This window comes from Sabethes cyaneus, chromosome 2 (genome assembly GCF_943734655.1).
Source record: "Sabethes cyaneus chromosome 2, idSabCyanKW18_F2, whole genome shotgun sequence".
Lineage (NCBI taxonomy): Eukaryota > Metazoa > Arthropoda > Insecta > Diptera > Culicidae > Sabethes > Sabethes cyaneus.
In genome coordinates, this window is record NC_071354.1 from 169316453 (window position 1) to 169343726 (window position 27274).

General features: G+C 39.2%; 1 protein-coding gene across 4 annotated transcripts in view; it reads right to left on the reverse strand.

The window, feature by feature from the left end:
• LOC128738213 (myosin-G heavy chain) overlaps nt 1–27274 on the reverse strand; it is a 366951-nt gene that overhangs the window by 215979 nt on the left and 123698 nt on the right. For all 4 annotated transcript variants that reach the window (XM_053833181.1, XM_053833180.1, XM_053833179.1 and 1 more), the window contains one exon: nt 3480–3511. The gene's annotated coding sequence lies outside the window, so the exon portion shown is untranslated. The remainder of the gene's footprint in view (nt 1–3479; nt 3512–27274) is intronic.

Consider the following 27274-nt stretch of genomic DNA (forward strand, 5'->3'; position numbering starts at 1 on the left):
TTGTATACAGCATGCTTTTTTCATTTGGCTTGAATACTTTACTCTTTCCTTGTATTACATGTGTGTTATTTCCTGTATGATATAAGTGACCGTAATAAGAATATTAGAAATTGTTAGGAATCTAATGCGCATTTTTCATTCTCGTGATCATAGCAGGAAATAAAACGAACAAATTCTCGTTTTACATTGTTTTATGATAAGTGTCAACATAACGTTTATTTGAAATTTCGGTTGCGCTGTACTTTATGTTATAAGTTTAGGCGCCTTAAGGTAACTATTCTTGCGATAATACATTCATTCTAACGTTTAAAGCATTACCTCAACATACCATAGCAAACTTCGCTCGTTATAAAACATACTCGTTATGAAACTGTACACCTGATTGTTATATAACTAATGTGAGTCATTAATAAATTGATATAACTAAAAGTATCGTAAGTGTGCTACTTGGGTAAGCCCATAAAGATGAATAAGTATCTTGTCTCTAAAATATGTGCATTATTTAGTTTGTCAACATTGCCGATGATTCACAAACTCTGTTTTGGGAAAATCGCCAAGAGAATACTATTTGCAAACATTTTGGTGTTCTTTACCAGAGCAGATAAGCTATTTTATCACCTATTCGACATAAGCACAGATATCACAAAAAGAAATATGATTTTACCAACTGTGACATCTAACGGGATAGTTCCGAATTTAACCGATCATTTTCAAATTCATCTTGTCTAGACACACAACTTTGTCAAAAACCGCAACCTTCTATCGTATCATGGTCATGAGATCATCATAAGATTATAATTTAACCACGTGCGCCACCTAGTGAGACAGTTTCAAATTTTGTTATGCATTACCAAATGCGTCTTGTATGAAGAAATATCTTTGTAGAACACAGTAACATTCTATCTCGTCACGACTCTGAGATATTCCAAAAATAAATCAATATACTCGTTATAAGCGCCATCTATCTATCGGTTCCGAATTTTGTTGTCCGCAGTCAGATTGATCTCGTCCAGATAAACAACTTTGCCAAAGACAGCAACCTTCTATCTTATCTCAGTCTCGAGTAGGGCTGTCGGTTTTGGGCGCTTTTGGTGAAAACCGGTATTTCGGTATTGGTGTAGAAAATACCGGCAATACCGGTAAAATACCGGTATTGGCAGATTATTCGGAATCAATAGATGATATTGATGTTTTTCAGTAAATGTTTTTATTTTTCAAGCTTTACCTTCAGTTTCATTGCTTAGCAAAGTAGAATTTAAGCAGTTATAATACGCTTAGCGATTTATCTCCCTTGCTAAATGGATTTTGTTGCCAACGCCTCCAAAAATTAAAAAAACTTCCGCTTCCATCGAGGTCGTACGAACGGCTCCTAGCGCATCAGGAATTTTCCTTTCGTTTCTTCAAATTTATAGTAGGGAAACTCGCTTTTAATGAATGTCCCGGTCTTCTACAGTCTCTTCACGAAGTTTTTCTTCACTGGGATAACCTTGCCCAGTGTCACCGTTTTCATCGTTGTTCACTGATACCTTCTCTTATCTGCTATCAATCCATTTATTCACAGATAGTGGATAGACATTTTTTTCTTGTTAGATTATAGTCACTTTAACAGCTTATGTCATTCGGGATTTATGCGGGCTTGGGATTTGAACCCGGGTCCTCGGCGTGAAAGGCGTGAATGCTAACCACTACACCGGGACTGACCCCGTGGAAAATTTCTATCCATCTGCTTGTTTAATGTATCACTCGAAAAATTTGAAAAATATTTCAAAGACTTTCCTGACCGAACCTTTAATAGCAAGAATGTTAAAAAATCTCAAAAAAAGATCCCCATATTCTGTTCTTGTTTCCTAAATTCGTTATTTGAGATCTTCGAATAATTTGGCGGCTTTCAGGGTTGGCACGCTCTTTTTGCCTCGATTTTGTACATAATTACTACTTCTACAAATGCACCATACACCAGTTTTTCAAATTCTGCTTGGTTCAGGTACAATATTCAAAAGAGCAAAATCAATGCGAAATGAGCATACCAAGCCTGGTGGCTTTGAACGACAAGTTGTTCAAAAATTCACGACGTCTGGCTCACACAATGAAACATTTTTACAACAAAGATGCCCTACTGTGCCTCAAAGGGGTTCAAAAGCTTCAATTTTTTGACCCACACTTTCACCCTCTTCATTGCTAGTAGTCGAAGAATCTCTTGAGCATTAACACCAAGTTGTTTTTAATGAGTTTTACAATCCGGAGCAGACATATTCTCGAAGCAAAGTTTAAAAGGAGTTTAAAAAAAAACTAGGATATTAGAAAATACCGGAAATACCGGTTTTTTGTTTTTCCAAAACCGGTATTTCGGTATCCAAAAATTGGTCGGTATTACCGGTTTCGGTACCACCGGTACTACCGGTTAGAAAGCCCTAGTCCCGAGATATTAGAGATTCTCGAATCATTTAATTTGGTCGTCATTAGCGCCATCTATCGAATCAGTTCTCAAACTTTATTTTTCGATTCTAGATGCGTCTTAACTAGATAAACAACTTTGTCGAAAACCGCAACCTTCTATCTCATGCCAGTCTTGAGATATAGGCAGTATTATTCGCCGTGTACTCAGTACACGACGCGACCGCTTACGTAACTTTTTTAGCGCGACTGCTCTAGGGTTAAGGAGCTTGCTCGCAACTACGGTTAAACCGAAAAACAAATAACTATTCTGGGTTATCATTTACAACACTGAATCGCATTTGTCAATTTCCACGAAATTTTTGATAACACCATTCATTGTAATAGATTGATTTGTCTTACAACTAACATGCGGACAGCCAGTTAAAATATCAATTAGCTAACGTTCTCTGCATCTTATTATTTCCTCTACTACACTCTACTTTACAGTCACTCTACTTTTTTGTAAAAGGAAACCACACCATCTGTGGTGTATCTAGCTGTCGTCCCTGCCTATGAAACAAGGTAATCACGAAGAAAATGTATGGGGAAATATGACCTTGAAACTTTTCATTGATTTTTCACCATTTAGTGATTGAAAATGAAAATTGTAATAAAAACCACATAATTGCTATATCTATAATGAATCGATCAGTATTCAAACAATCAAAATCCATTCAAAATTGGCAGAGCTATTAGCATTCAAAATCCTTCATTTTTTCGTGACGCTCGTATTTTTTGATTTACCAGCAATCTTCTTGAGAGACGTAGTCCTACGTCAAAGTAGTAGGTCAATTTTCGCAAACGGAATGTGGCAACTAGGTTTTGCTTTGATTTTCTATCACTAGCTACGACCGGTAGAATCGTAAAAAGAAGGTTTTACAGTCCAAATTGTTTCTTGGGATAGGTATTGCTGAACAAAGGCAGGACATGTGTAAATAATAAAAACATTCTATTTATGCGTGTCACTCAAAATGGTGTTATTGTGAGCTAAGCTTTTACGAGCTTTGAAAAGCTTTCCGTAAAGATTGGCCAAATGTATTTACCTTCGATATCGTCTATTTACAGCATAAGTGATCTGAAAAGATAAAAAATGAAATCTATTATTTTATCTGTTATTTAATATGGAAAAGTTTATTAATTGGTATTTTCGAGAAGAAAAGTTTAACCTTCTGCGGCTGTGGTGTCCTAATCTTAACGATTATGCTGACGTGGTAGTCTGCTGGACACTTAAACTTGATTTAATAATTGTTATTAATGAATTATTTAAATTCAGATTGTATATATTTTAGAACTGAGAGCATATGTTTAGCAACTTATTGGATGTAATAAAACCGCAGATATAACTCAGCAAACACTGCAAACTTTAGAAGCAAAATACAATACATAACAAAATAGCTCGCGGAAACGGCGAAAACTGTCAAGCAACTACGCTCGATGCTTTGTTCGTACCGTCATCTCCACTTCGGAGCTACGAAAGAGCTAAAGAACATGTCGACATCCATCATTTCAGTCAGAGCTAAAGTTCGGTCTAACAGGCGTAGTTATAGATTTTTTAATCATTTTGGTAATCATATGGTAATGATGCAACCTTGGGAAATGGTTAAAAATCTCATAAAAAGCATTGAGTGACTCGTGGATCGAACTCGACGCAATAAGACGCCGTTTCTTTAAAAGCATATTTCCAAACTTTATGTACTTTTAACGGAAACTAAACAAAGTATTAAAGAAACTTTTTTTTTGTTTATAGGTGTTTGGAAAAAAATATGTAAGTTTGGTGCTTTGTGAGCGAATCACGGCCTGAGAAAAATTCCTTTAATGATTGTTAAAACGCAGAAAATATTGTATATAATATAATGTATGAATTTAAAACTTAAGTGAAGTTATAGAAAATAGCTGGCGAATTCCATGACAAAGTGCAAATATTGACCAAACCTCGTGATTTTAGTCATGACCTTGAAATGCGGTCAGGCATATATTAATATTTTTTGAAACGATGGTTCTACAATTGACGAAGGGACGGTAAGGGAAAGTAATGAAGAAGTAGCTACGCTTAACAAGTTGTCGTTGTGACTCGTTGTGGTCCAGCGCCTCTGTGGTTCATAGATGCACGGGTACCAACGAGCCACATGCCCTGGCTGTGGGTTTAAATCCGGTTATAATCTCAGATTATAGCTTGGTTCGACCCATGAACCTTCCAGCATTGGACAAAAGGTAGGAGTCACCACGATAACTTGTTAAGCGTAGCTACCTACTAAACTGCAAATATTTTATTCTATCATATTGTGAATTATATAATGACTTTTATGTTCCAATATCTCTTATATAAGTTATGTCACAACCATGCTTCATGCTAGTGCGAGACGTCAACTTTTCTTGGAGATATCGCGAGGGTCTCTAACAATTTCCTCCACTTTATTTCGGATCAGTTAAGACATTCGAAATTACTGCTCCACTTCCTTACGAGTGTTTTTTTATAGTGTTGTGAACATAAACTTTAATTTTATCAGCAAATTATAACGCTGAACTAATGTTTCATAGCGTTTTTCTAACAAAAAATACACAGTTTATCATATCTCTAACAATTGGTCGGTTTTATACATGAACAGCACTGGTATTCATCAACATTGTTTGTACCCCGGAGCCACTTTCGTTTTCCCAATATAAATTCTACTTGAACAAATGCTAATGTTTATAAGCGGCACTAAACTTTCTTTCCCTCTAATCACATTTCCTTAGCCGATGCAGCCACACAGCGCAGACCCGCTGGCTACTGATGAGCATGCTGCCTGCCTGCAATTTCCTCGGATAAAGGGGGTGCTGGGAGCATGATGTAAAACACGACCAAAATCACATTTGCGCGGCCTGAGCAATGATTGCTTCATTTATCGCGAGTGTAAAAGTCGCCGGCCGTCGAAAGTCGGCCACAACGGGTGCCCGGCCGCGATCGTTCGTTGGCGGAACGGAACAAAGTGCCACCGCGTATCGTCGACGGACGACCGTCATGTTGATTCGGCACGCGGTTTCGCCAATAGGCAAGCCGGAGCAGACCAGGCGGCGCTTGTACTTGGTTGATGGCAGATGCCAGGATGATTACGGATGGTGCACTACCGGCAGCAGCCATCAGGCAGCAGGCAGCAGCAACAGCGGTACTAAACGGTGTTTTCCTACGTACGGTACCGGGTTAGCTGGGTAACGAGCATCCCGCTGCTGCTTCCGACGGCGAGGATGACGACGATTATTGGACGAAACCCGAACCAAAACCTTCTCTTTCAATTCATGCCTTGCAGCGCGCAAGATTTATTTCTGTCCAGCTGATTCCGTTCCCGAACCGAGATTGAACCACAAACATCAGGCGGTCACACAGCAGTTGTGAACTGATCTGACTGTTCATTATGGCGGTTGGTGAAGTGAAATGTTCGATTTGCAAAAAGCGATATCTTATTCAGTTCAATGGACATGGTTTTGGCATTACTGTTTTGCTGTATTTTCCAGTATTGTAACTATGAATATGAGGTAGTAAAAGTCACTGGTAAGCGCTTAATTCATGTATCAATATACTTCCTTGGAACCACAGTGACGTCATTGTCGTTGTACTACTTTTTGCTGAATTTGATATAAACCAAATTTAGGGCTAAATTTAAGCCTACCAAGTCGGTACTCTCCACAAACGGCAACAACCTCTTCTGAAGGTGTACCTTTTGATAATTTTTCTAGTTCATGACTACAGAAATCACGAAAGCGTTTCTTTTCAGTCTGCAGCTGCTACCAAACGAGGGTTTATTTGTGGTTTAATTTTATTCATATGTTCTATTCGTATTATTTAAATCATAGCAGCATTTATCTCCACTACGGTAGTTCTGTCTTTGTAAAAACTTTTTCTAACCACTGATTGATTGCTACCACTCACCCTCTTCTGAAACAAAGTTAAAACCCTCAACTCTGAAGAAGGTCAATCCCACAACATTAATGAACAACGCCCGTTTGCGAGCGGGCGGAATGACCAACCGATTATTTAGCCGTAAACCTAAATTCGTCAACATGTTCCGGTGCTCCGTGGTGGTGAGTCACTTTTCACAGGTGTACTCTAATGAGTGTGGCCTTAATCTCACATCCGTCATTCGGATGTGGCAGCAATTCGCCAGAATCCATGGGCAAACCTCGGCTCCGTTAGTTTGTTGTCGAAGCACAAAAAATACCAGGTAAACGGGTCGACGCATACAATATGCAGTTAAAGTTTATATACTTCCCTTTAACTGTAATCTGCTTAGCTCATTGCAGTTTTGTAAATTAAAAGAACCTCAGCAGCGGCGAAGACCTGAGCAACGACAAGTCTTCATCAATGTCGCCGTCGCCATCACCGTCGTCGAAGAAGGAGTTGCGGCAACAAAAACGGAAGGTTGCCCAAATCCAATCAAGCAGAATGACCAATTATAATCCACTTTTAGGTTATGATCTTTCGTTTTGCACGCTGTATGCGACGACTGGAGTTCGATATTGTATTACGGCTGGTGCCTGCGGTTTGATTCGTAGAAGTGGATTCGTTTATGGTTTATGTCCAGCCAAGCCAACAAAGTACACCCGCACATATGGGGAAATTGAACCACATTGCTTTTGGTTTGGTTTGGTTTAGCCATAGCTTCCGAGTCCATTTCAAAGCAACGAGAAGAGGGGGTCTCTTACTTTTTTGAAATATTTATCGTAATGTCAATTTAACGACCGTTGTTGGACCTATACGCTGAAAGTAGGCATGCACCTCAAATGTTAGTTTCGATTTCGTAGGTCCTCGCAATGCAGCCAACCACGTGTAATTCTATATGTATTAAACAGCCGGTAATTAAACTTAATTTATTCATGTGGTTGAGCCGGCTGCATAATTTCATACCGGTTTGTCTGAGCGATGTCTGTGATTTTATGGACGGAGGTCGGATGGGATAGTTTTTTGGATTAATCCGTGTTGCGTAATTCGTAGATAGGACTAAACAATTATGAAATCATGTTAACTTTATATCTCATTTATATAATCCCATGTGTAATAGTTTGCAGGATTTCGAGAGGCATATCGGTATAATTCGCTAGCTAGACGCATTTAATTTAATCTGCTTATTCCGCTTTGGATCATCAATCGTTTTTGAAAAAAAAGTTTATCGATTGGAAATCAATCATGTTCAATAATAAAAAATGATACTGAATGTTGCTTGAAAGATAGCGATAAAAGTTGGGCACATTTGCTTAATCAAAATAGGTCTCAATCATACTTACTATGTTCGCAGCCCTTCAAGCAAGATTTTATAGCGTTTGATGTGCCACATCCGAGTCACGCGTACTTTTTGGATGCAGCTGATTGCCTCCGACGTATCCAACATCATGCAAAGCAATGAAATAATAAAAGAAAATCTCCTCCTCCGATAATCGAAACCAGTTTGGAACGGTGCTGTTGTTCGGAAGTCGAACCCGTCAGACGGTTAGAGGCACTTAATATTTAGTGCATCATAATAGCCTATGTCAAGAGTTCCGCTCTCCAGTACCGGTTGCATATTGGTTGGCAAAGGGGAGCTCCGTTTTCTCGCTGCCCAGGAGTTCGGACTTAACAGAGGATTTATGCTAAGCAGGAAAGTTACCCGGTTTGGTACTGGTACTCGATAACAAAAGCGCTGGCCGCGGCACAGTCAGCATTAAAGCAGCGGATGATGTTTCGATAGTGAGCTTCCGATAAGCGGTACTTGAGTTTGTGCAGCAGCTAATTGAAATAATTTCAAGTCAAACTGTGCACTATGACTTCCTGTGTACCCTGAGTTAACTTCAAATTAGCCATATTAAACGTTGCTTTTGCGATTTTTGTTGTATAACTAATTGAGCTTCGGTAAAAAACGACTGCTGTATAAATTGGCCAACATAAAGGCTTCATTATAGAGGGTTTAAAGATTCCCGATCTTGGAAATTAATTGGATTTAATTTTGTATGCTTATGATCCAAACTAGGATAAGATTTGGAATTGAAAGGCTTGGTAGGCTGTCCTGTCGTTGATCGATGTTGAATTGTGGTGAAAACACTCAAAGATGTTTAAACTGTAGTGGCTAATAGGACATATGAGCAACCACTATGTGATTTGCAGTTATTAGGGGAGTGTCGTCGTGGTTGGGCCAAGTTTTGGAATTCACCCATAACTTTTGTTTCAAAAGAAATTTTGGAAATATAAATACATCGTTGCAAAGGTCTAAGAATAAGGTATATTTCCGGAAAGTTTTGAAGTAATTGCTTGAAAAATAAAAAAGTTATAGGCATTTACGTGAAGGCAAAAAATGTTGTCATAGTCGGGCCATGTTGCACAGGTTGGGCCACTGCAGAAAATCTAAGACATACGTATTGAAATTTTATATAGAGACATGAAAAGAATAAATTCCGTGAACAACGGCTCATATAAGTACAAATACCCTATTTTTAATAGCATTTTTTCGAAATTTTGGCGATCTAGTAAAATCAATATTGCTACAATGAAAAAAACAACAAAAATCTAGGTTTTTATCGTATTAATTTTGCTTTATCTCAACACATTTTACATGACTGATATTCTCTAGCGATTATTGCGCTTCTGCGCTTAAAATTATGGTGGCCCAACCATGACTACTCGAGTGGCCCGACCTTTACAAATAGCGCTTTTCTAGTATTTTACCTTAGCCTTCCCAAGCACCTTACTGGAGGGGATTTTTCTATAGTCTACGTGTGCAGCACTACACACTTCATACATTTTCAAAATTTATCTCGATAATTGCATTTCATGAATCATTTCTTGACGAAAAGTTCATTGCGCCTGGAAAACTTTTTCTGTAAGATTTAGTCACTGAATTCTGTACGGGTGTTTTGAATAAACGATTGAAACTCACAATATTGTGAAAAGTTAGCTATCACAGTAAGAAGTTTGAAAATGGTTATATCATAGATATCATGAGTTACTAAAACTGTAAAATCGTGATGGCCCGACCATGACAGTGGCCCGACGATAACGACAATACCCTATTATTTTCATGGACTTACTTTTTATGAAAATTTTCAAATTTACGCAGTTATTTCTCAAATTTCGTTAATTACGCGGTATTATAAAAATCTCATTTCTCATTTCTTGAAAACATCGATCGCTACCGCTAGTACAGGTCGGACTCGATTATCCAGGGGTTCGATTATCCTAGGATTCGATTAGCTGTAATTCGATTATCTGGAAGTCATAATGTTCGTTCTTTTATTCTAAAAATAAGGTTACGCATCCTCTTCGCCCTACGTTAACACAATCCAGACTTTATTGCAAGTTTTCATAAGAATTAATCCACAAGTACTCTAGTTTTTTACACCAGATAAATCTGTCACATCTTGCCTGTACATGTATAGTAATTTAGCCTGAAAAAATATTTCGGAACTTACATTTCTCAGTGGAACAAATTTTCATGCTCCAGCGGGAATTCGTCATATGACAATTCACTTCGTCATAAGTAAGATTTCTTTCGTTTATTATGGATAGACAGCAATTATTTACAAAAATCTATGCATGTATTCTTTGAGCCGTGTCCAAGAGCTACCCAACTGCTATAAAAAGAGTGGAAATAGTTTGAATCACAGCTCAAAATTTCAAGTAGTTTCTCTTCGTCATACTCAAGCTTCTCTTCGTCATACTCAAAACTGGTAGAAAAACCAAGAGGACTTCTATTTTTTGAACAAATATTGAAAAATAGTAATTTTCTAACATAATCTTTTCCGAGAGACAATTCATAAATATCAATACCAGGTTGGTTTGACTGTAATTCGCATCAAAATTGGTTATAATGATGGTTTTTTGCCGATATGTCTGGAAAGTAAACGAAGACCCGTCGTAGATGAACCCATCCAGCACCCTAGTATGGGAAAAAAAGCATTCCAAACTTTTTTTTTGCAAATCTTAATACAACTTAGCCAGCGACAATAATAGATATCTTAATAGAGAGAAAATACACCAATTTATTGGACAGGCAACATTTTGTCGTGACAATAATTTATATTCTGGGAGGGGGGGGGGGGTTTAACGGGTTGTATGTGACAAATGCCAACTACGATCTACATTTGACAAGAAATTTGAATTCAAGTTCATTACATGGATCAATAAATTCAGTCCATTTAGGATTAACTATTTTTATTTGATCTCGTAAATGTACTACATACGATAAATAATGATAATCATGTTGATTCTGTTTCAAGAATCGATTAGAAAAATAAAAAATATAGCTCGATTGTTCGGAAAATTCGATTAACCGGAGCGATTTTTTTTCTATATTCCGGATAATCGAGTACGACCTGTATTATCTAGTTTACATCATCAAATGCATAATTTGAAAAGTTATAGTTTATAACATGCTGACGAACTTCCCTGTGGCATTCAAATGAAGTCGAAATCTTTAGAAAATTATATCCATAGTCATAGTCTTAGTCTGATTAGCTTCCCGGGTAAACCGTTTTCGTCTATATTTTGCATAACTCTTGGCGGTTGATGGTATCATACGCAGCTTTGTAGTCGATTAACGGATATCACTTGGGACTCTTTCCGCAATTTGTTATTTGTTATTTGCTATTTATTTGGGTACTTGAGTACTGACTATAAATTGTCTATATGAATAAAATTGATTGCAGGCTATAGCAAATTAGATCTTCTTATCTTTTCGCGAATAAGTACGAAGGCATACCGAAGTCGAACAGTTCTTCGACTCTTGAAAATATCTTGTTGCATTCCGTGATCATTAGCTTCATTTATTAGCTCCAATCGTAGTCTAAGCGTAGTCTGAAGAAACGGTATTTGCAGCAAACCAGTTAACCGCAATGTCCGTTGCGATGCCCAGAAGTTAAATAGCATAAATAGCAATTTTGAAGAATCTATTTCGCCGTTGATGAGTTTAGCCGCGAATGTATCCGGATGCATTTTGCGCCCGTGTCAAGTAGACGACATCTACTCGGGTAAGGTGCCAGGTTATCAGGAGATGTCGCAAGACCAGTCGAATAAATTTTTGTTGCACACGTTCAATCCGTAGGGTCCAAGTAAGATGACTGTGGAACCAAACCAAATTACAGTTCTCCAGTAGTGGAAGAACTAAGGCAAAATACAATGATTTAAGGCAGCGAACATCTCTAAAGTTACCGTGAACGTACCATATTCTGCGCAGTTAAGACATTTGTATGATTCTTCCGCTATTCTAAGTATTCTAGATTTAAATTAACAACGTGGATAGCAGCAACGTGTAGTGCTACGGTCTATAATATCTGGTAAAAAATATGGGAATTATAAGTCAACCAACAATTGAGTATATTTTTCGTTTTGTAAACTTATCCACGGTGCCTAATTCTGCGCACTTTCTTGCCCATGTTCCTAATTCTGCGCATGTTTGCTCCTAATTCTGCGCACCCAAAAAGTGAAAATAAATACTCCTGCCATGCTGTTTATGTCTTTATACGCTGAAAGCACACCAAAAAATCTGACATTAGCCATTACCATAATTAAATCCATGATCCGGCCTTCTTGTGCTGTCCGGGTGACAAAGGAATATTGTTATCATTTTGATTGCCTCATTTTAAATATTTTATTCTCGATAACGTGAAGGGCGAGATTCGGGTTTTCTGCATACTGAACATTACACTTTAGACTAATACCAAAAATTGTTCTTTCATATAGAAACCACTGCCCCACTCTCTGACAGCCCCTTGAGGTTGGACATTAAAAAAAATAGAAGACATGGTTTCATGAATTGGCGCTCGTGGGTTCGGACCCCGAGACACAGCACAAGATTCCAATCAATGGAAGTTAAAGATTCCACTTGAATTTTCATGCCTCCATACCTCAGCCATTTGGGTGAGGTTCCGTATTCTTTCGCGCTTTCTTCGTAGGATACATTACTGCGCAGAATTTGGAACATGAATAAAACATCTGTGCCTGAATCTGCGCATTATTGCATCATATTTTTCTAAGGAAATCAATGCATGCAGCCACTCTTTTTGTCTAAAACATGACTAAAACTAATTATTCTTTCTAATTATGCTAGGTAATTTGATCATTGCAAAGAATTTCGTTCATAAATTTGTTAATTTTCTAGCAGGACAATCTTAGCGTTGGTGCTAACGACAATGTTTTCTGCCATATAAAATACTTTCAGTTTCACGTTAAATTATTTCGCTCTCAAATATTATGGCCCATTTGTGAATAATGGCGTAATATTCGCCAGACATTTATAAAAAAATAACGCAATGATCATAGTTATGCACAATATTAAAAAATACTTATATAAAGAAAAATGCGCAGAATTAGGAGCGGTCACGGTACACCCAATCTTAGCAATAAATCCAAGTTGTCAAGTCGCCTCAGAAACAATAAATTCGCGTTGTAAATTGAACGTTAATTGAACACTTGATCCACTCGCTAACTTGATCCACTCTGCGTAGTTCAATGGTGTCGATCGTATAATTGAAGCAAATTGGGTTTTCAATCCAGTGAAAGCTCATAACTTCACACTTAGTTATGCTTATTTTAAGCCAATTCAGTCTGCAACATTCAGCAAACGGATTGAGCAAATCTTGCAAGCGGCAGGTAGATAGTCATCTCCATTACCTATCGTAGTAAATAGTATCAGTCATCGGCCTAAACTAACTTGCAGCCGTGTTCCAGCAGAATTGCAACATCATTGAAGAACAATAAGAAAAACAAAGGCTCCATGTTGCTACCTTGAGGAACTCCAAATTTGTTGCTAAACACTGACGCTGCAATGGATCCTAGTTTCACGCGTAGTCACGTTCACGCATCGCTAAGATATGAGTGAAGCTAATCTATTATTTTCTAGGATACCAACTGTTACCAAAGACCTGTTATCATACGCCTAATACCGAGGCTGGTGACCCACCTTTGAGCAACTAAGTGATCCCAGCTGTTTGAAAACTTCTAACTTTCCCATACCCCGCTGTAGGTCCCGATGTTTGGGGGCAGACAAACAGACGAGACACTCGCGTCAATTCCATCGTCCATTCAAAAACCACTTATTTATCAAAAAAGCATGTTTCGCGACATAGCCATACTGCGGCGCTCGAGTGTTGCTTCGAGTTTTCAGTATAAAATCATGCAAATGTGAAAACCCTGCAGTATAAAACCTTGCTATTGTAAGCTACTTCGCAACACGCGAAACAGAGGGTGCTAGTGAGTAAGCAAAATATGTAGACCGATGGCTTTTAAAGGATTTTCTTCTATATGTCATGTTAGTTCGTTAGTGGTACCGTTGCGGGGCATAGAGACAATTTTCGAGAGGCTTATACCTTAGGAAATGTCACGCCAAAAGAATTTTTTGATTTCTGATCTCGTTGGAAAGTTACGGCGAAAATTGTGGGATCACCTCAAGAGAAGTGAATCGCTGTACGAAACTTTGAACGCGTTTTTCGTGGTTTTTCAGTTGGCGGTACGTGTATCTCAGAATCTAGCGGTCCGATTTGGCTAATCATTTTTTCAGTGTGTAAAAATGAATTATCTAAATTATTACGAAGCCGTCTTTTGATATCTCAATTTTTCATTTTTTATGAGCTTGCAATTGGCGATTTCTGTTGAAAAAACACCTTTATTTCGGAAAAATTGTCACCAGTTTGGTAATTTTTCGAATTTTCTAAAAACTCTAGAAACAGTTTAGATATTGACCTAAAGCTTCAAAATCGAAATTCGTTTTCCGATACCCCGTTGGTTTCCGGCATGCACCGCCAGCAAGGATCTGTTTCCTTGAGAGCATCCACGTGCCCAGTGGCCTCCAGTGTAACAACACAAACTGTAATAATCACTATTTTGGCATTCAGAATACAAAAAATACACATTCGAATATACCGTAACCTATAACCAAAATACCGCAACACTTTACTATAATTCCAACATACGAAAAAAGTCACGAAAATCCTTTATTTTTCGACCTTCCAGAGAAGGGTTCCCTTTAATGGGTTAATAAACTCCCCACCGATTTATTGTTCTTCAGTCCTTCACTTCTCCTAACGTTAGCTAGTAGAGAAGTGTCAGCAATTGATCAAAGCGTGGTCGACCTGTATTCCTGTCCAACTTGGTAACCTCCAAGTATGCTTAGGAGGGTGGTTGTGTTGAAATAAATTACTACACTGAGAAAACTTTTCGTATAGTTTCTATGTGTTTTACACATAGATTTTTTCCATGTGCCCAGTTAATGAACTTTATATGCCAAACAGTTACCATTCATGTGTTTTTAAAATTTACCTTTAAAATTTGCACATACTATTCATATGCATATAATTTTTTATGTGTACTTCTGGGCGGATTGTGTTTATATGTGGCACATAATAATCATAAGGATTTTCATATGGAAATTTTCCATTAGTTATGTGCGGATTATTTTGAGTGTAGGTACAGCCATGTAATTGTAGGCAACAAAGTCGATAAGTCGTACGTAGGGCCCTTGGTTGGTTCAGCTGTATTCCTCCTCCTAGCCGACCTTGGCGATGAAATCCGATGACGATGTCGATTACATGTTTTGAGCAGTGGTCGTATTCACGCTCCAACTGCATTTAAAATTCCTCCTTATGATCCTCAAAACTGCCGAGGTGAGCGCTGTGCACGTTGGTGAAGAACTTACTTACTTACTTAATTGGCCTAACGTCTTACGACAAGGCCTGCGCAGTATAATTTCTCTATCTATTTCGGTCCATGGCAGCTGGTCTCCAGTTCCGCGAGCACCCGGTCCTCGCCAGATCTCGCTCCACCTGGTCTTGCCACCTTGCTCACTGTACCCGCTGTCTTCGTCTTGTTCCTATCGGGTTTGATGCGAAAACCATTTTTGCAGGATAGTTGTTCGGCATTCTAGCAACATGTCCTGCCCAACGTACTTTCAATACTTGGTTGCCGTAGAGACGCGTGAGGTCATGGTTCATTCTTCGCCTCCATACACCGTTCTCTCGCACTCCGCCAAAGATGGTTCTTAGCACCTGCCGTTCGAAAACTCCGAGTGCTCGTAGGTCCTCTTCTAGCAGTGTCCACGTTTCGTGCCCGGTCTAATTAACATTTTATACAGTGGGCTCAGTGTGTTCGACCGCAAGTGTTTGTGGAGTCCGTAGTAGACCCGACTTCCGCTGATAATACGTCTATCTAAACGTTGGTGAAGAACCGGTGTTTGATTTTCAACCTACATATTCTACAACCTTTTTACATTACAACCTTTTTCATATCTCACCTAACACTATGAAAGCTGTACCCAGCTAGTAGTGTATTAAGACAGCTCTTGTAAATAGTACCACCATACCTAACTTATGTTCTGTTGAGCCTTTCCAGCACACCTTTTGCAGAACTACGATGACGACCTAACGGCTCTTCAATACGTTGGAGAGAGCTTGCGTGCTCGCTTGGAAGCTGAAGGCTCAACATTTTCACCATAGGCGATATAGCGGAGCTGGCCTCTGCTCTGCTAGCCTCTTTTCAATGACTAACTGGAACGTAAGCAGTGGCTCTTGGGGCCTTGGATCACTGATCAAGGAGTCGGATACACATAAGAACAATGAATTTTATCAAGTTTTTATTTTATCAAATTTAATTTCCTGTTACTCGTTCGCAATAATGAAATTTTAGGCCTGCTGATCTTGTCTGATTGCGCTTTGTCCTGATGTTGTTTTCTTCTTCTGGGATCGCTGCCTCCGATGATCGGTTGCAATGTTGCATATCGAGGGAGAAGCAATCCTCGCGAGCAGCATAGCATCCAACGCTTACTCCACTAACGCAAGCGTTGGTGTTTACATTTTGCTACCTACACACTCGCGAGCACATAGTTACATTTTCGAAGCGTCTTTCTGCACAGCTCGCTCATGAAGCCAACTGCTCGTGAGTGGGAGCGCTCACTAGGGTGTATGGATACAGATTTTGTTTTACTTCTCTTTTTTCCTTTATCTTACGTCATGCTTACGCACGTGGGTAAGAATGCGGACCCTCATTACCGATAAGATATCAACTGTTAGATTGCAGTAACGAGCGAGTGCAACGATCGTGGCTGATTATTTAGCTACATTTTACAAAAAAAACTCCTTGCAGAGCACACGAAAATAAAAAAGTTCTGAAAGAGATACTCGTGCAAATGTGTTTGTTAGAACGAGTACGCGCGTAAGAGAAAATTAGAGCACTTCAGCGCGGGGTACGCAACATTGATCGGAGGATGAGTTGAGCCACCCGTGTAGCGATGTCTTCAGTACGGGTGCTTACGAGTTGCGGAGTGCTGGATCTTTTACTCTCGGGATGCTTACGAGCATTCGAGCAAGCGTAGACTGGTTGCTGATTTGGACTTGGTATGGCGTAACAAATACATGCACAGGTGAAGTTAAGTCAAAAGGGTCGAGCATCAAAAGCTAGCCGCTTCAGCTTGATGTATGCCCAAAAGACCATGTGGGTAATTCGATTAGGTAAGCTTGCTGGATAAGAGAGTAAGAACCACTATGGAGTATATTTTATGCCTACAGGTATCGCTATTTTTAACAGTTAAGCGACATGTTATGAGCAAGAGCTTTACTAAATAGGATACAGTATTAAAAACATTTTCATCCTTTTCTACCACTTTTAGGATATTTCGAAAGTTTCCTTTCAGAAAGGCCCAAAATTTCTTGATAGGGTGGAGTGCTGTAGTGTTTGGAGGGTTATCTATTTCGGGTGTTGTTCAACATAGTTGCCCAAGTAGCACTTGTAACTAATCATAAAAATAAAAAAATACAAAAAGGTTGCACAGCAGTTACATTTAGGATACTTGTAACGAGTTAGGTTACATAAAATTAAAAATAGTTACTTTTTAGTTTTATAGTGACAAAAATCTCAAAAAGTTACCAGGTAGTTACCAAATGACCAAATTGAAACCTTTTTTCGAACTGTCAACAACTTGGTCGTCGCAAAACAGTCAGCTCTCAGTTACGAGTTACCAAATAGTTATCAAGTGACACAAATGAAACCTTTTTCCAAACTGTCATCAACTGGTCGCAAAACAGTTAATTTTCCGTTACGAGCAGTTACGAAGTCAAAAAAAGTCGGCTAAAACATTTTCGCCACAACTTGTTCACGGTTGCTTGTAAACACAACGGAACGGATTAAGCAAAAACTAGATCTCAAGAATTTTACTAATGGTAAAGATAAACAATTGGTACACGGGTTGTAAAATGCTCTTGTAAATGCGTTTATTTACTTAATTGATGATACTTGGAATCTTCTCCGCACAGACATTGGTATTAAGTAAACAAATTTTGATTATTCTCAAACGTCAAAACGATCAAGTTACATCGAAACCGAATGAAAATAGGTTACAGTATAACTTAGAAATTACGACATAAGGAATAAGTGACCACAGTAGATTTAATATTGGTTACCGTAACCGATAGCGTAACCAGGTCGAAGGCTAAGGTTACGTGCAACTAGAATGTAACTGAAATGTAACCTTCTATGATTAACACTGCTGGTAAACTGTTTTATTCAAACTGAAACTATTCTTTGATATTAAATTAATACTTTCTTTTTACAACAATCACTAAAAACACCTTTTCCCGATATCTATGAACAATGTCTGCTTAAAATCATTTCATGCAATATGCCGAAAACGATACAAAACTTCAAGGAAGATGGTGTAGTAGTTAAAACCAAAGGCTATGAATTTTACTAAGTGATAGCGAAAACAATTTGTTTTCTAATGATTTCTAGGTGAATGCTCCACTAATTCATTATTGCTAAGAATAAATGTAAAAAATCAGTAAAGTAAAATTAAAATTTTTATATTTGTACATATTTGTTTTACAAAAAATCAATTTTTCAAAGAGGTAAGTAACGAAAAGCTAGATTAAATAAGAGCGCGTGAATTTTTCAAAGCTAGAATCGTGCATTTCACCATAAATTTGAAACTGCGTTAAAATTTGTGTTGAAATAACAAGCGAAATTTATACAGTCTTCTATATTCAACAGTTAAATTTACTGCTTGACGTTGACAGCCATAGATTGGAATAAAAAACCTGCAGCATTGTTTTCGCTATGCAATAAAAGTTTCAAGATAACTAATTTGCCACCAATTGAAAGTCAATTTACAGTTTATGTGTAACTTCAATAGTAACCATTTTGTAACTATACATGTTACATATTCGTTATTGAGTAACTGTTAATGTAACCATATTGAGTTACATAAGTTGCGCTATTTCGGTTACACAACTGTTATATTTTAGGTTACTGTAACCGAAGTTTTACATTTAAATTTGTCGCATATCAGCCGCTGCGACTCAGTTGTGACAACGTGTGCTACTTGGGTGTTTTTGTACCAGTCACAGAAGGGCCGGACAGAGTGGCAGGATGCTAAATCCAGCTAATTTTTGTGAGATATCAAGAAGGACAAAAACTACTTTTGGAGGCATTCATCCTTGTAGATTTGTCCGTTGACGGTCCCTGATGTGATTCAGCTGATGTGAGCGGCTGATTCATTTTATCACATCTACAGATCGCTTGTCAGAGAAAGAATATTTCAGCGAATTTCGACAGTTTGTTCTTTACATAGTGCACTTTCGGTAACTGCAAACTGACAACATAGTGTAGCGATCCTGGTATTTTCCAGTTATCAGTCGTCATGTACGTTTCATCATCCACCGTCTGTTTACCGATCCATCGTCCATCAGTCAAAATTGTAGTCACGTGACTATACGCGATACGGAAAAGATTTACAAAGAAATGAGTGTGTCCATTCTTGTTTCGAATGCTGTGATTATTTGAACCCATTAACATTAACCTGAGTGCTAAGTTCACTGCAGGAGCTCATACAAGCTGCCATGTTTTTGTTACTCCGTGTATTTTACTTGTGTACAGAAAATGTAATGAATCGATCACCAAACATAAGGGGATCTTCTTTTTTTGAATGTATAGACCATAAATTAACTAGTAATTCATATTGTAAACAACGGTCATACTTTATCATACTGTTGCTTTAAAATTCATCATTGTTTACTTCCTGTTTCCATGAATTTGAAACTACTTGTACTTAAGACAATTTCAGCACAACTACCGATATGTTAATAGTACTTCGTTGATAGGAAACTAAATGTAGGAGAAGTAGAGATGCTCTTCACAAAGATTATCTATAGGTTAGTTATATGAGAAATCAGCAGATTCCTTTGTAATCGTTACATTTTAGGAAACCGACCGGTAGCCACAGCTGCCCAAATTTGACTCTTCTCAAACAACAAAGCCTCCGAGATCTGGTTCCGAGTAAGTAGCAAGCAGAGTATGTATCCATCACACGTGTACTTCACTCCCCCTCCCGTCAATTCGCTAAGCTTCCAGCGCCTTGCGAGATTTGCTTTAGGTGCAGCCACCGCACCACAAAGTGCCGCTTCTCGTGAAATCTGTATATGGAAGTCGCTGTTTGTGGCTTTCTCAAATGGCCTCCGGTATGATTATGGTCAATTGTTTTGAATCTCGACGACACCGGAGTGCTTCCAATAGTGTCTCATTCATCGCCGTTTCCATGTTTAGACCCGAGAGGCTGCAGTTAGGGCTCCTAGCGTGTATTACCGGCACTATGAGGTGCACCTCACTTTCCACTTACTGGTTAGACTGGTGGTCGTGTTTTATTTTGCCAGTTGCTTTGGTTGAAAATATGCCTATGCTACACATTGATTACCATTACCGAACATGATATTTGTGAACTTTGCTTTCGCTGCGCCGACATGCGCAAGCGATAATGCTGCATCCTGGCTTTTTTTTCTAGATTGTTTAAATTGCTTTTAAACAAATCCAAATTGAAAATAACAGCAGGATCATTAGCTTCACCGAACAAGATTGTATTATTACATAAACGCTTTTTATCGTTTTTTTTCTAGAGCAAGTAACTGGCTCTAGTGAGGTGATATTAAATTTGGCATTCACAGTCAGTTCCGCACATGTGTCGGGGTTGTCCGATGATGATAGGCGGAATAAAACCAGCGCCAAAAGGTGTCAGACCGGAACACGAGTCGAAAGTAAAGCATAAAATAAGCAAAGCTGGCGTCTTTAATGTCGCTGACAAGTTTGATGAATAATGATATGCTTTTATTTTATAACGTTTCTTGTGTGCTTATGTTGCGCGCCGAGCTGACTGTCGAGTGTTTTCGCTGTGGAGATGGATTTTGTGAAAGGTTGCCGGTGGAGTTTTGGTTTTAAGCGAAGCGAACACTTCCTGTCAGTTTGAGGTAGCCGGAAAGATAAAGCAACGATGACAGGAAATGTCAAGGTTTTTGCACATTTCTAAAAGAAGTGCAAATGTATTCTGGAACCGAATGTTGTTTAAATTATATTAAATTTGATTTTTATGTACGTGTGTGATGAAGTTATAACGCATTTTATTAGATACTTTAATAAAAAAAACGTCAATTTAGTGCATTCATTCTATATATTTCAGATGTATAAATTTGTAAAAGCGATCGAACTCCGGGACTTGCGGTGAAACGTATACTATTATTGAACCCGTCAGCGATCTATCCAATTCCAAAAACTCTTCCGCCTTTTCTTTCACTCTGTGACTGATGAGTTTCCCACTTTGGCACTCACACTAAACAATTGATCGTTCATCATTATAAATTGTGTCAGCGAATCCATTTCCGAACGTTTTGTGCTCGGTGTAATCGAACCTGAGTATGGTTGGTGGCTTTCGAATGAGCCGTTCTTTTTTTTCAATAACGTCCAACTATTCACACCTTCAACCAGACGACGGATGCCCTCAGGCGGACGTAAACACACCGTGTTGCATAGAAGAACTTAAAATTTTACGATCCAATCTTGGTGAATCGTTTTATTTGACTCGCCGCCGCCATGCTTCAAAGGCTCCTCTCCGGTGAGGCTTGCTCATCCTGATCTCAGCGGAGGCATACAACAAAGGTTTTCAAACCCATAGTCGTGAGATAACCATTCCCGTTGCTGGTTGCGATACACAAATTTGAAACTCCAAAACTGACTTTTGCCATCACCAATACCACCGGCGGCGCACTCGAACAAATGGGCGCACGGAGCTCCAGTACATTTATGGGTTAGCGACTTGGATTAATGACCACGAGTTGCAATTTTGTGTGATTAGATTTCTCCGTTACTTGGCCGTGTGCTCATTTGCCACGGTTAGCAAGATTATTACTTAGTTTACTGTTGTACGAAATCGTGTGACATTTTGCAACCACCGAGAATTGGCTCAAATATCAAAATCTGGCTAATGCGATTGACCGCACAGAACCGGGAACCGGGTCCAACGCTGACAAAAGGGGTACGTGCAAACAGAAAGATTGCAATCGAAAAGTGCCTCAGCGCAAATTTTCTTACGATGTGGTAAGTTTACTTTAGTTTAATGTTTAAATTTCCGCAGCAAAACTGGTTGGTCCACTTCACAGAACACGGCTGGTACTGATTTGGTTTCGCCCGATTCCGCTTTCGGTGGCAAACAACCGGATGCATGGAGCTCGTGATAGTTAATTAATATGAATCAATAACCGAAAATCTCCACTGGGGTGTGGAGAACGGTCCACCTTTTTTCCCCTTAAATATGAACTGTTAATCTTTTTATGGTTGATTTCCTGTTCGGAGATCAAAGTCTGAAAATGTCGCGGTGCGCCGGCGATGAGACGTTGTGAGCCCAATTCGCATTCGGAGGTATCGCTAATGAAAGTTTGGAATCGGAAACCAAAATCGGCGCGCAATGACCTATATATGTTGTGCTGTTGGCTTGAACGAGATTGTTTACTTCGCAGGTTTCGCTTCCAGCCGGACCATGTATTAAACTGGGGCATTTGTCGTCCGAGTCGAAAAAGATTAAGATGTGGAGCAAAGATTCCTAGATTGGAAAACAGAATTGGAAAACTATGTGCTCCGAATTCTAGATTTTCAAATTGTAAATCATATGAATTAATACTTGAAAGATTCTGAACTTGGATCAAACTGGCTATAAATGCATTGGTTGGATGCGAAATTTTCCTTCGTCCCATCACTGGTAGAGGCTAAGTCTAAGATGGCCTGAGGCCTGAAGTCGAGAACGAACAGCTGCATTGTGCATTTCATCAGGTTATACTAAAGGTAGAGGCTAAGGAAGAACTACCTACGGACTGGTTAGTTGCTCTATTCACAAAAAGGGTCATCTTGCCATCACTAGAATGCAACAATTACTGAAGCATTACCCTCCTCAATTTTGCATTCAAAACTCTCTCCCGCTTTGTGTTTCATAGACTTACGCCGTTGCAGGAAAGCTTTTTTAGTAAGTACCAGTGCGGTTTTTGAGAGGGACGCTCCACGACGGACCAAATGTTCACCTTGTTGCGAGAAATCCTCGATAAATTCTGGGAATTCAACTTGCAGACTCACCATCACCATTTATTTCTAGACTTCAAAGCGGCGTACGATTTAGTTAAACGAAGTGAGTTGTGGTGGGTTAAGCTTATAAAAAGTTTTTCAACAAAACTGACTAGGCTGCCAAGTGCTATCCTTGATAGTTGAAAAGCAAACGTCAAAAAGCAAACGCGGGTGAGACGTGAGACAACGAATGCACTTGCGCCGTTAGATAATATGAAGCAATCTAATGGGCTTTTCAAAATTGCATTGTACCTTCCTTTTGATGTGGTCGACGAATTTGTTTACCTTGGTACGTTAGTGATATGTGATAACGATGTGAGCTGTTAAGTAAAAAGGCGGATATCGGCTGCCAATAAGGGCTTCTCGGGTTACGTAGATAGCTGAGGTTCCGTTGCTTGCAAATCCGTACGAAACTCACGCTCTATAAGATGCTCCCGGTGATATTCTACGGCCACGAAGAGCAGACGTTGACGTTATAAATCAATACGGCGAAGTGGTTGATGATTTCGAATATTTGGGATCTCTGGTCACCGTCGACAATAGGACAAGGACAAGGAGATCCAACGACCCATTCAAGCTGGGAATCGTGCCTACTTTTTCCTCCGCAAGACGCCTCGATCAAGAAGCATACGCCGCCGCACAAAGCTGACGATGTACAAAACACCAATCAGACCGGTAGTCCTCTACGGACTTGAGACAGTAACTTTGCTTACGGTAGACTTACGTGCACTTGCCGTATTTGAACGAAAGGTGTTACGGACTATTTTTGGTGGAGTACAAACGGAAAGCGGAGAGTGGCGGAAGCCTATGAATCACGAGCTACAGGTACTACTTGGAGAGATTCCCATCGTACACCTAGCAAAAGTTGGGAGACTACGGTGGGCCGGCCGCGTCGCTAGGATGCCGGACGACTGTGCAGGGAAATCCGTTCTCTCTAAGAGCCCCGCCGGCACCAGGAATAGAGAGGCTCAACGTGCTAGATGGCTCGACCTGGTTAAAGCCAACTTGCGTGTGTCGAGACGCTTAACGAATTGGCGACGAGTAGCTCAGGAACGATCAGGATTGAAATGGAGAGGAATTCTTAATACGGCAAGAGCTGAGTAAGTAACTAAGTATACAAAGATGCGGATGTTGGGAAAGGACTAATACACAGCAGATTACAGTGGACTGACAATGTAGCAAGGATGCCGGTTGAGAGATCAGCGATAACAATATTGAGCACAGAACCCTGCAGAGGCCAGCAATTTCGAGGTAGACTCGTATCCGTTAGATGAGCGCTGTTGACGACGATGCTAGAACGACGGGTATTAGGAGCGATTGGAGAGCGGCAGCCTAAAACAGATAAATGTGAAGACAATACAGGCGTATACAAAAGGCGGCTGAAGCTTAACGGACACGATAGGCAGGGCAAGTTGCAAGAATGTCGAACAACTACCCTGCAAAGTATTTGCATCACATCCGGTAGGAATAAGACGACCAGGGGTGTAGCGAGCAAGATGGTTAGACTAGGTGGAGTGAGCCTGAGAAATTGGAGAGCGTTGGCCCACAACCGAGTGCATTGGAGAAACTTTGTTCATCAGGCTTAGTCTTAGGACGGCAAGCCAACTAAGTAAAGTATGTAAGTTCAAGACGAAGAAAAGTATTTGGTTCTGGCTTATTAGTTTTGGGTGGTTTCCAAAAATAACGCGGAGCAGTACTGTACGGTAGATTGTGATCCCTTGCAACTTCCCGAATTTTTTCGGTTTGTCTTGCTAGATCAAGAGCGTAATGCAATAAATCAGGATCATAGCGCTTCGATTTTAGTCTATTGATTTTCCTTGCACGTTTTTTCGTTTTACTGAAGATAAAAATTACAATTATAGTCAAAAACAGCGAATTCGGTTGATTTATATGCTTGACCCATAATACTGGGAAAAGTCAATTTTGCTCCCAGTATTATGGGCCATTATTTAATTTCGTATACTAAAACGGAAAATGCATTTTTCTAGGTGGTTTCACCGTAATTCTATGAATACATACCTATTCCCTCGATTTCCATCCATTTTACGCTCAGACACACAAATTTACGCCGCTATTCAGCTTATAATTCACAACCGACATTTTATAACAACTGCAAAAAAACAGCAAATCGAAAGTCGATTGGAGCTAACTGACAACTATCGGAAAATTAAGAAAATTAACGCATTGGAACTGAGTGTATTGCTGCCAACCATGCAGCAGGATGTTGCTGCTATATATTGAACTCATACTCGATAGTTAAATATTAATTTGTTACGTTTAAAAATAACGTAAAGTATAGACTGGTGCAGGGATGGTTCCTCCTCAGAAGAAAAAAAGAGAAGAGAAAAATTCAAACTGTGCTCAGTCTTCAACGCGATTTATTCTGCTCCGTTTCATTTTAACTTTTCTCTTTCTTGCTGAACGCAGTTGTATGAGCAACCGCACACTGTGCTACTAATTGAGGAGAATGTTAATACACTTTGAATACGTTGATGCGATGCGCTGACGTATGACAACTACGGGTAGTTTTAACATGGGTAGTGCGTTGAGAAAAAACCACGATTGTCAGTAGCGGTCATTGCCATCAGAAAAATATTAATCCATTAATGCAGTTGAATCAATATTCTTACATTTAGTATATTCAGTTGAGTTTGGCTGCCCGTGAACGCAACTGCATCATATGGCTAGGCATGTCACAACGGCAACAGTGCGAAAAATGTTATTTAGATATGACAACATTGGAATTTCCATGCATTTGCTTCTTGACGCGCACCAACGGGAAAGTCCCATTATAAACAAAGGTAATTCTCCGCTAAGATTCAAAATTTAACGACTTTTGATTGTCTTGACGCCTCTGAGTCTATAGTTGCTGTACGCGCACCAGTTGTTTTGTTTTCACGTTTACTGCTGTAGCTACCAAGAGGACCGGGAGCAAAACCGAAAGTTGCTCATTTAAAGAGCGCATTAAGAAGTTTTTCTGCGCGTCAGTTTTTCTCATTATCTTTAGTCTGTTTCTCATTGTGTGGATTTATTTCTCATTTCTGAAAGCAGTTCTGCTCATTGTGTTGAACAAAAAAAGTTGCACTTTTTGCACAATGAGTGAGGAAATAACAAGCCTGGACTGGCCCATAATACTGGGGTGACTGTATTCTAAAATTGCTTTTCACGTGAAAAATTTCTAAACTTTCGTAAAGACTGACGAACTGAAATTTAATTATTTGCAAGATTAATAATTTTAAAATGCTTAGATTATATGATATTGTGCCGTTTTTGCTTACTAATTGTATAGGAACGTATGAAAAAACACTTTTCTCATTCAGACTGACTTGGTTTTGCAATACTTCGAATCAATCGTTTGGAACGTTTGGCAGTCTTCGAAGATTGTTTCATCGTCAAAATACGATGGTTAATTGCTAGAGTTAGTCAAAGGTAAGTTTTTCATACAAAATGTGAATATAAAATGGGAAAGACAACTGAGCGCCCAACATAGTTTTGGTCATTACAAGTCCTAGCGCTTCCAAAAGGCCATACCTGTAATTAGCACGGCTGTTCTTGCTCATACAAAAAGGTACAAAAGCACCTTCGATCAGCATGGATTTATGCCAGCTTGTTCTGTTTGTACGAATGTTTTGGATTTCACATCGTTTTGTATCTCGCACCTAGAGCAAAAGGCACAAGTTGATGTAATTTTCGCAGATTTGAAGGCCGCGTTCGACCGTGTAGATCATCGAATACTTTTACGTAAACTTTCCAGACTTGCCGCATCGCAATGCTTTGTTGAGTGGTTATATTCTTATTTAAGTGATCGAACACTACGCGTGCAGCTCAATTTATGTCTCTCCTCCCCATTTACAATTGGATCAGGGGCAAGGCAGCAATATGGGCCCATTGCTTTTCTCGTTATATTTTAATGGCGTTGCTTTACTTTTGGGTGATGGATGTAAGTTGATATACGCGGCCGATTTGAAACTAAACTTCTTTTCAAGTAGCCTGAACATTGAGAATTGAACGAGTGCAGAAGTGATTTATTCGCATAGCACTATGTGATCGCCCGTGGCGTGATCCTGTAAATCTTCCTTCGTATCCTGAACCATGTCACCTAATCGGTCTAGATACTTTAGAACGACCCCGAAAAATTCAGCAAGCTGTACTTGTCGTCAAGGTGTTGAACGGAGAAATTGACTCGCCGAATATTCTTTCATTGCTTGACTTTCGTGCTCTTCAGCGCTCTCTTCGTTCCGTCGGATAACGCAACCTGAATCGCACCGAACAGCATTTGGATTCAATGAACCTATCACTGCTTTCATCTGTACGTTTTCTTCGGTGGAACATTTATACGAATTTGGTGAATCGTCAAAGAAATTTTATCAAACAATTATTAATTGTGGTATTATATAATGTGACTGTAATTTTTGTATTTAGTTTAATTAGAATTAAGTGATTGACCATGAAATGTTGACTTTAAATGATGTAATTAGCTGT